The 10,470-nt window shown below is 47.8% G+C and overlaps 2 non-coding genes across 2 annotated transcripts; both read right to left on the bottom strand.

The window, feature by feature from the left end:
• Window positions 1–1,227: 1,227 nt before the first annotated feature.
• On the bottom strand, window positions 1,228–1,300 carry TRNAV-AAC. Its single transcript has one exon. It is a non-coding gene; the product is annotated as a tRNA-Val (tRNA).
• A 249-nt stretch (window positions 1,301–1,549) lies between these two features.
• On the bottom strand, window positions 1,550–1,623 carry TRNAN-GUU. The gene has a single exon. It is a non-coding gene; the product is annotated as a tRNA-Asn (tRNA).
• Window positions 1,624–10,470: the final 8,847 nt, after the last annotated feature.

Here is a 10,470-nt window from a genome sequence, read left to right as displayed (position 1 = left end):
TGATTGGGGAAAGGCACAGTCGTGGCACTTATAGTTCAGAATCAGCTCTGAGGAGATAGCACTCTGATTCACATCTTACTACTTGATGATACATTCAATCACAGAGTACAGGGTGGGAAAAATGGGCCACCTTTTCACATCCTGCCTACAACAAATGAGCAGATATGCATAGGAGCTGCCTGGATGGGTTTGTAGCTGTATGACCTGCTAGAGCAATGTTCTAGAAATCCACTGCGGTGCTGATTACAAATCTGTTTTTCATGACTGGCTATTGCCATTTATGCTTCTTCCAGCACTGGTTTTTACTTTAAATAGTTATTCCTTCCCTGACAATGTATCTATGAGAGCAATTGTGTTCTGTCTGTATTCCTTTTGCAAAGCTGAACAGCTGCTGTTCCTGATGTGAGCCCCTTCATGCTCAGAGCCAAGCATGTTACCTTTCGAGCAGTTCATGCAGCTCTTAAGTGTGTGCTCGTCTTTGAAGTCTGCCAGGATTTGGTCTTGGAGTGGAAGAACTTACAGTCTAAGTATAGATCTAAGACAGTGTGTGGACAGGGCAAAAGAGAAAATAAGGTTAATGGGGCTACCAGGCTGATGAATTTTGCAGCATGCTAAGTTTTGCACTGCTGTGCACAAACGCAGTGTGGTTGGTTGTGAAGAAGATGCTGAAGCTGAACAGTGCAGAGCACGGTGGAGCCATGGGGGTCATGAAGGAGAGAAAATGCTGGGAAAGGAGTGTAAAGAAGTAGGGGGCTGGATGCCTCCAGCTTACGTTTTCAACAGAGAGACTGAAGAAACCCTCAAGAGATGCTTCTCCCCGGACATGGGTCTATATTACTCCTGTAAATGTAAATTACTATCTAAAGCGGCTTCAGTAATGCCCAAGGCAGGGGCTTGTAGATTTTGTCCCAAGTTTTCTGATAATATTCAGACCACTTCAGCTGAGATTCGTTTCCCCTCCTCGTTTCCATCCTTCCAGGGAAACTGCATTTGCCGAGGGGAAGCTCCTGCATGGGAATGAAGCACAGCTTCAGCACACAGCCCGAGCCCTGCCCTCGCTCCTCCCTCCCGGCTCCGCTGCAGCTCAGGAGGCCCCTCGCCCTCTCCCACTCGGAAGCTCCCCCCGGGGATTGTGCCACACGCGGCCGCTGGCCCGCTGGAAAGGAGGAGCCAAGAAAAACGACGTCCGCGCTGACACGGAAGGGGGGGGGGAGGAAAAAAATTTGGTGTTTCCGCCCGGTTTCGAACCGGGGACCTTTCGCGTGTTAGGCGAACGTGATAACCACTACACTACGGAAACTTCCCATGCTATATCAGCTTTCTGCGGCCCCCCTTGAGGGATCACGCGGAGCACCCTGAACCCCGAGTGCTGGTATGCGCTATGGATGAAACTCCTCTCGAGGGGGCAGGAAGAGCAAGGTCCTGGGGCTGAAAGCGGATGTCGGGCTGGGAGTGGCATAAAGGCGGCGCGGGGTGGATCCAGCCGGCGCGAAAGCCCTCCTGCAGGAGGGAACGAAAAAGACGCGCGCACAGTAAAAGAGTCGCGCCCCGTCCCTGGGTGGGCTCGAACCACCAACCTTTCGGTTAACAGCCGAACGCGCTAACCGATTGCGCCACAGAGACGCGCTGGGCAACGGGGCTGCCGAGCCGCACCTGATTCCCGCGACAAACGGGGGCGGGCCGTGCGCCCGGTTCTCCTGCGGCTTCTCTCTCCATTTTGGGAGGCTGGGCGTGGGTGGGTTGGGGTTTAGTGTCTGTTTGCTTTTTTAATCTAAAGACCAGTCCTTTTTTTTTTTTTAGTCCTTTTTACTCTGTTGTTTTCGGTGGTTTTTCCCATAGGAGCGAGGGATTGGGAAACAGTGGACAAGGAGAAAAAATTAGTGGTTACAGTTCTGGCTGCTGGTGGGACAGTTGCGGATAGAGCCTGAAAGCTGCTCTCTGAGACAGACCAGACAGCAAGCGGAAGCTCCGACAGTACGTGCCAAGGACGAGGAAGGCAAAAATTAGCATCTCCCTGTTACTCAATACATAGCCAAAGTATCCAACATCTTTCCTTCTGATATTTTCAGTACCAAAAGGACTAGTTGTGACAACAGATTTGAAGAACAGAAGAAAAAATTAACCCCACAGTATTCAAAGACTGTTGATAATTATTTGCATGAGCTTAAGGAATGTGGGTACACTGACAGAAATGAGACAGGGCAAAAGAGACTTCTGAAAGGGGAGCAGAGAGGAAGACCCGGGAATCTGCTGCCCAGGCAGCCTCACCTCAGCTCTAAAAAATCTAGAAATGAATTATTAATGAATTTACAGTCACTCAAAAGGTAATAAGGTGATAATGGCAGTAAATATGAATTGTGAAAACCAAATCAACAATGAAGATGTACCCTAGGGGGATGAGGCTCAGGTCAGGAAATACTTAAGCAACCTGCATGTACATAAGTCCATTGGTCCTGACGGGACATATCACAGGTGCTGAGGATAATGGCAGGTCCATTGTAAGCTCACTCTCCATCAGCTTTGATCAATCATGGCAACTAGGGGAAGTCCCCAAGCACTGGAGGAAAGCACACATCACCCCCAGCTACAAGAGGGGCAAGAAGGAAACCTGGGGGATACAGGCTGGTCAGCTACACTTGGATCCCCGGGTAGGTGATGGGTCATCTAATCCTGGAAACCATCTTCAGGCACATCAAAGACAAAGAAATCATCAGTAGTGCTCAGTATGGCTCAAACAAGGGGAAGTCATCCTTGACCAACTTGATAGACTTCCATGATGAAGTGAGTGGCCTGGTAGATGAAGGGAGGGTAGTGGATATTGTCTGCCTGGACTTCAGTGGGGCCTTTTGACACTGTCTCCTGTGAGATCATCACAGAGAAGCTGTTGATGTGTGGGTTGGACAAGAAGATGGTGAGATGGATTGAAAAGTGGTTACCAGTGGGATGATCTGGTTGGAGGCCAGTAACTAGCAGTGTACCCCAAAGATAAATACTGCTCAACATTCCATTAATGATCTGGATGATGGGGCAAAGTGTAACCTCAACAAGTTTGCAGACAGCACCAAACTCAGAGCAGTGGCTGATAGACCAGAGGGTGATGCTGCTATCCAGAGGGACCTTGACAGGTTGGAGGAATGGGCTGACAGGTACCTAATGAAGTTCAACAAGGAGAATTACAAAGTCCTGGAGCTGTGGACAAAAAAACCCCCCAAACACATGCACCAGTACATGCTGGGGGGACCCAGCTGGAAGTCAACTTGGCAGAAAGAAATTTGGGAGGCCTGGTGGATATCAGGTTGAACATGAGCCAGCAATAGGCCTTTTTGTCCAAGAAGGCAGGTGGTATCCTAGAACACCTGAGACAAAGCATTGCCAGCAGGTGGAGAGAGGTGATCCTGCCCCTCTCCCTCAGCACTGGTGAGGCCACATCTGTAGTTCTGTGCCCAGTTCTGACCTCCTCAGTACATGGGAGACAGGGACATACTGGAGAGTACAGCAGAGGGCTACAAAGATGATTAAGGGACTGGTGCATCTCTCCTATGAAAAAACTGGGACTGTTCAGCCTGGAGAAGAGAAGGCTCAAGGGGATCTCATCAGCGTTTATAAGGGAGGGTGCAAAGAGGATGCAGTCAGACTCTTCTCAGTGGTACCCAGTCACAGGACAGAAGCAATGAGTACAAACTGACACACAGGAGGTTCCCTCTGGACATCAGAGAACCCTTTTTCACTGTGAGTGTGATAAAGCACAGGCACAGGTTGCCCAGAAATGTTGTGGAGCCTTCTTCCTTGGAGATATTCAAAAGCTCACTGGACATGATCCTGGGCAGCCTGTTCTAGGTGGCCCTGCTTGAGCAAGCAGCTGGACCAGAAATTCTTTCCAACCTTAGCCCTTCTGTGATTCTGTGAATTTCATCCTGTGAGAGGGTGGGTGGTTGTCAGGGCTGTCTGGTATCACAGTGGCTGCTAAGAAGCTGCTTCTTGGGAGCAAGGGAGGGAAAGACAACAGAGACAACATCCATGTGAAGTGGTTTTGCCACTCATTGGGGACTGTTCAAATCCCACTAATCCATAGCTTCCTGGAAAATCAGGGGACTTTGCCTTAGAGTCCTCAGAAGGGCCTGTCCTGACTCTGCTCAATTCAGTCTCCTGCTAGCAGAGAAAATACCAAATGCACAGCTGTGCCCATGTTGGAGGTGGCTTTCCAGCATCCTGTTGGAGGGGCTCGGATTCAAACTGGTCTCGCTACATTGCAGCAACTCTCCAGGCTCAACCCACTGAAATTTAATAAAGATAAACAAACCCAACTACCTGCACTGGGTACTGGCGCACAGACCCTCCACTGCACGGGGCTCGCCAGTGAGGCAGGAGCGCTGCGGAAGGGGACCCCAGGCGTGAAACGCAGCCACAGGGATGTCAGTCAGCAGTGCAGTGCTCATGCAAACAGGAAGACAAGAGCAGGGTGTGAATGTGCTGGTTTTGGGTAGAGCCAGTTTTCTTCACAGTAACTGGTATGGGGCTGTGTTTTGGATTTGTGGTGGAAACAATGTTGATCACAAAGGGATGTTTTAGTCACTGCTGAGCAGTGCTTACACAGACTTGGGGCCTTTTCTGCCTCTCACATCACCCTGTCAGCAAGTGGGTTGGGGATGCACAAGAAGTTGGGAGAGGACACAGCCGGAACACCTGACCCCAGCTGATCAAAGGGTTATGCCATACCATGTGGCGTCATGCTCAGCATATAAAGCTGGGGGAAGAAGAAAGAAGGGGAAGATATTTGGAGTGATGGCGTTTGTCACGCATGATAGAGCCTGGCTTTCCTGGAAATGGCTGAACGCCTGCCTGCCTGTGGGAAGCAGTGAAAGAATTCCTGGTTTTGCTTTGCTTGCATGCTTTCCTTTGTCTCACTTTTACGCTTCTGATTCTCTTCCCCCATCCCTGTGGTGGGGAGTGAGCGAGTGGCTGCATGGGGCTGAGTTGCTGACTGGGTTAAACCGCAACAATGAGACACAGAGGGTGAGGAGGAGGAGGCTGTGCCAGAGGGCCCAAAGGGACTACAGGCTCTGTCTTCCAGCTCTGTGTTTCGAGCTGAATTTGTACAAATCGAGTATGAAGACAGCAAGTGAAAGGAAAAAGCCTGGAAAATATAGAGAAGGAGGAGTTTCTGAGGTGGTGCTCTGGCTGCTCCCACACTGTCATTTTCTCAGCTGTGCACAGTGAAGACAGCATTTTAAAAACTGCAGCATTGCCCCTTTCTTCATGTTGCACTTCACATTTCCAGCTCTGTTCTTGCGCTCCGTTGGAGTTTTGTCAGGCTTCAGCAAGGACGCGATGCTGAAGCAGACTAAGTGACGACAGGTCACGTGTGTGTATGTACTATATTTGATGGTGCTGTGGTGCAAACTTTAAGTTTGCAAAGCACAGTGCCAATATTAACCAGCCAGTCTGAGGGGCTTTGTGTCCTGTTGCATTTATGATAAAGCATGATGGCTGTGTATCACCTGGCATTTATACAGAGGAGTTTCATATGAGCAGCTTTTATTTTATCAAGAGACACACTTTCATTAGAGTCCTCGCAGCTGAGTGCTGATCAGAGTGCATGAGAGGAGAGATGAACAACCCAAAAGATATTTATAGATCTGTGTTCCCAGTCCTTTCCTCTTCACTATGAAAGCAATTCTACAAAAGGATTATTTTGACTGGCTGTTCAAGATTTCAGAGGAGGAGATTAATGTGCTGGAAGCCTCACAGCGCAACTGGAAAAGCTCGCTGGCTTTGCACATTTTCGTGAGCTTCATGGCTTGCTGTGTCAAGGTTATCTTCCTCAGACAGGACGATGTGGATGTCAAACAGCAATGCAGCAAGCAAAAGGGCTGTGGTCTGACAGCAGCTGCTGAAGCACAGAATTACCTGTGCCTGAAGAGGTCCGACCACAGCTGGGGGATATAGAGGGTGCAGGTACTGTTCCCCAAGGTGCATATCCCCCCCCATTTTTATTTTTGCCTACTTGAGAAAATCCCCTATTTCAAATGGCCAATTGAAATATGATGGAGGGTTTTGCACTGATCTTTTTCCCAGCTGGACAGGGTTTTCATTGGTGCCAACTTTGCTTGAACCAGACAGTGATCCTGTGTGTATGTTAATGGAGGGAGAAGGAACAATTTAATGTGCAGAAGCTGTTTGCAGAGTCATTTTAGCCCCATCTTAGCTCTCCCTTGCCAAGGCAATTCCCCAAATTGGAATAAAGTTGCCAGAATCTCCTTCTATCCTGCAGCTATTCCAGTGCTAAGGGGTATGAAAAAGTAAAATTCCTCCCCACAAGGGGTTTCTGCTCTACCTGGTGTCCTAGTTAGAACAGCTGGGACCAGTTCATCACTGTATGGGTGTAACCCAAAACTGTGTATTCTATAGCCTTCCATGCCATTTCCCAGAAACTGTTATCAATAGACTATTTACACCCACTACCCAGAGCAGCCTGACTCCTCAGGCTATAAACTAGGTGTTAAGAGGCCTGTGAGATAGGAGGATGTTCCTGTCCTCACACCATTTGTGGAACTCCCCGCCCTGAGGGAAGTACTGGGCATTCCTGCCTGAACTGGAGAATATATAATCTTGGAGTCTTGGAACTTTTTTACCACTCGTGGGATCCAGAGGAAGACTGCAGATCACCACTCTCAACCAAGCTGCAGACCACCACTCTCGACTGGACTGCAACTACCACCACTTTTCAACCAGACTGCAACCATCACTCTCGACTGGACTGCAATCACTGCTCTTGACCAGACTGCAACAGCACTCTCACCAACAGGTTTTCCCCTCTCCTTTTACTTTGGACTCAGGGGGCCCAAAGAACACCACTCTGTTCATGCCCCAGGGTGCTGGGTTATACATTTGGGTTTTGTGGGTTAAAACCAATTGTTTGTCTGTATAATCGTACTTATATATTGTATTATTTTATTAAATTGTTATTCTGATTTATAATCTCTCTTTTGAGTTGAGTTCATTTCCCCTGCTGGTTTACCTTTAAACCAGCACACCTGACTATACAACAGACTTGACATGGTAAAGGGACAGGACTTCTTTGACATCTCTCATACCATATTGATTTCTTTAGCTTTTCCTCAAGCAGAGCCCTCAGAGTGATGTTGCACTTAAAAAAACAAAAAACAAAAAACCCCAACAAAACCAAACCCTTGCAGTTCATATTTTGAGACAGCCATACCAAACACATCCTTGTTGCCAAAGCTTTTTTTTCCCTGCACACACAGAAATCATCTTAGCAAGCCCTGGAATTGATGTCATAGGTTTTCTTATTGCAGGAAGGACTGTGAAACCCTGTTTTCCTCCATGCATACACACGGGATGGCTTTGGAGCAAACCTTGACAAGAGGAGGTAACAGACTGCATTTCCAGCAAAGTGCCATGAATGCCAAGCACCAAAATGCCAAAACATCCTGTGATGCCAAGAGGTGCCAGTGGACAGCTCAGCTCTTGCTACCTGGCCATCCCACAGGGTGAGGGCTGGGAACTTGGATCAGCCAGCTGGAAAGGCTGCTGGCATAAGCACATGGTATGTTGTGTGTTTTTTGGCATTATGGCAACTTCAAAGCTCAGCAGCGTGATTCCTACCCCCTTTTACATGAGACTTCTGCTGAATAGAAGCCACCTTTGGGAAGTGGGGAAGCATGTGTGTTTTCTTGGCAAGTTGGAGCAGGTTCATGTGCTTGTACTGCCACTTGTAAATCAAAAGCAAGCTGCAAGCTGCCTGGTAGGTTTGCACCAGCATAAAACAGGCAGAAGAAAGAGAAAGCTCAGTGCCTGCTGTGGAAGGATGATTGGGAGTTGTCCTGTCACAGAAGCCCTGAGGACCTGTGCTGTCCCCTTCACCCTCTTCTGTTTGCAGCTCCCTCCTCCCACCACGACCCCTTCCCCCCACCCCGCTCCTTTCTTTACAGTCATAACATTGATCTCTGCTTAGACAATATTCCTCCTTTGACTTAATTCCATAAACTCTTTTAGTTGATGGGTTTTTCTTCTCAGAAGATTAGTAGATGCTTAGCATTAAATATCATCCCTAAATACCAGCTACAATCCAGTGCTCAGTAGACCACAAAATATAAACTTTGATGTTCAATAAGAAAATATAATTTTCTGGGGGAAAGAGAACTTCAGCCTGAATAAAAGCATTCTGAAAGACCTACTGTGTTTCTCTTTTTGTTCTTGGATTTGGGTTTTTTCCTAAAATAAATTTGCCAAGAGTTAAAACTCTGAAGAAAATATCACAGGCCAAATCTAAACATAGATTATCATTATGGCCTTGCTTCTCACACAGTCATGTCTGTGTGGACTGTAGGGAAGGTGTCCCAAAAAGACAGCCTTTTCCTATTAGGATAACAGTAGGTCACAGATCATAGTGTTAATCACCTACCTGTCAGCCAGTTCATTTCTGTGTATTTGCTTGTACTCAAAGTACCTGAGAGTTTTCCTTATCTAATAGTACAGATTATAACAGTTTGCATGATACAGAGACTGGATAAAAGCACCATTGTAAGTAAATGTATTCCCATTGAACAAGATGGATTTTGCAGCTTGGCTCCTGCTGGGAACTCCTACCTGTCTGTGTCCCATCCAAAGAGAGGTAACCAGTTGTCCAGCCACAGTTTGGATGCTAGGCAGCACTCAGACCTCTGGAGTAGCACACGGTGGAGTAGAGACAGACAGAGATATGGGGCAAAAGTTGTACAGGGCTAAGTCCAGTGGAAATAGTACTTTTTATTAGCGTTAAATTCCTGCTAAAGGTAAGCATTTTTTCATGAGACTTTTCCCAATCAGAATATGGGCAAAAGGGAACAGAGTAGTTAGGGTCATCGAGTGATGTGCATTTTGGATGAGGATGCTTTCCAGCAATCTGACAGAAACTGTGGAACTTTCTGCAGCTGTCTGTATTTAGTTTGCTTGGCAAGGTGTTGGTAGTGGAGGGCTACAAGGGTGGCTTCTGTGAGAATCTGTCAGAAGCTTCTGCTATGTCCAACAGAGCTAATGCCGGTTGGCTCCAAGCAGACTCACCGCTGGTCAAAGCCAAGCCCATCAGCGATGATGGTAGCACCTCTGGGATAAGATTTAAGAAGGGGGAAAAGTCACTGCACAGAAGAAAATTGCAGCTGGAGGGAGGAGCGAGACTTTGTGAGAGCAACAGCTCTGCAGACACCAAGGTCAGTGGAGAAGGAGTGGGAGGAGATGCTCAAGGTGCCAGAGCAGGTGGATGCCCAAAGGAGGCTGTGACTCCACGGGAAGCCCGAACTGAAGCAGGATCCTGGCAGGATCTGTGGTCCGGTGGAGAGAGGAGCCCACAATGGAGCAGATTTGCTGGCAGGACCTGTGACGCCATGGGAGACCTATGCTGGAGAAGTTCATGAAGAACTGCAGCCCCTGGAAAGGATTCTTGTTAGATAAGTTCATGGAGGACTGTCTCCTGTGGGAGGGACCACATGCTGGAGCAGTGGAAGAGTGTGAGGAGTCTTCCCTCTGAAGAGGAAGGCGTGGCAGAGACAATGTGTGATGAACTGACTGTAACCCCTGTTCCTCATTTACTTGTGCTGCTGGGGAAGGAGGGAGAGAAATTGCAAATTAAGGCAAACATGGGGAGAAGGGAGGTGGGAGTGAAGGCATTCAAAGATATAGTTTTACTTCTCATCATCCTACTCTTATTTCATTGGCAATAAATTCAATTAATTTTCCCAAGTTGAGTCTGTTTTGCCCATGACAGTAATGGGGGAATGATCTCTTCCTATTCTTATTTCAACCCATGAGCCTTTTATTATATTTTTTTCTCTCCTGTCCCACTGAGGAGGGGAGAGATAGAGTGACTTTGGTGGGCACCCAATGTTCAGCCAAGGTCAACCCACCACACTTTCAACACCACAGTCTGTGCTTCTCTACCATCTTCATCAGGGGGTCAGAGCCAAGCTGTGAACATGCTGCAGCAATTGTATTCAGCCACATTGGGCTTCAAGTACTAAAACTGGGGTACAACTGTGAAGTCTGGGCCTGTAAAATACCAAATGCTCATAGCTGTCACTGACTTCCATGGAGTTATTTGTAGAGGGAAGGACATCGGATCCATGCCTGGTAATGAAAGATGTATTTTTGTGCTCACCTGCAATGCTCACAACATTAATGTTCTGCCATCTAATATGCCAGGTGGATCAGGAGCTTTTGCTTGTGACATGGAGAACTGGGGTCTCCTCACTGGTGAGGCTGATGGAGATGTGACCAGGGAGGGTACCTGCCTGAGAGCAACAGTGTTACTGAGACTCACCGACCTTATTTCTCCTCCCAGCTATTCGTGGGGTGGTCGGACTCTTGCTGACCATGCTGTGATAGCCTGGCTGGTTTATTCCAGCCTTCTGCTGTGTAGGAAGGACAATAGATACCTTTCCACATTGTATATCTTCTTAGATCACAGACATATAA

This window comes from Neopelma chrysocephalum, unplaced genomic scaffold (genome assembly GCF_003984885.1).
Source record: "Neopelma chrysocephalum unplaced genomic scaffold, ASM398488v2 Primary Assembly neopelma1_43, whole genome shotgun sequence".
In the NCBI taxonomy this organism is placed as follows: domain Eukaryota; kingdom Metazoa; phylum Chordata; class Aves; order Passeriformes; family Pipridae; genus Neopelma; species Neopelma chrysocephalum.
Note: the sequence above shows the minus strand (reverse complement) of the source record. Positions and strands in the feature narration are given on the sequence as shown.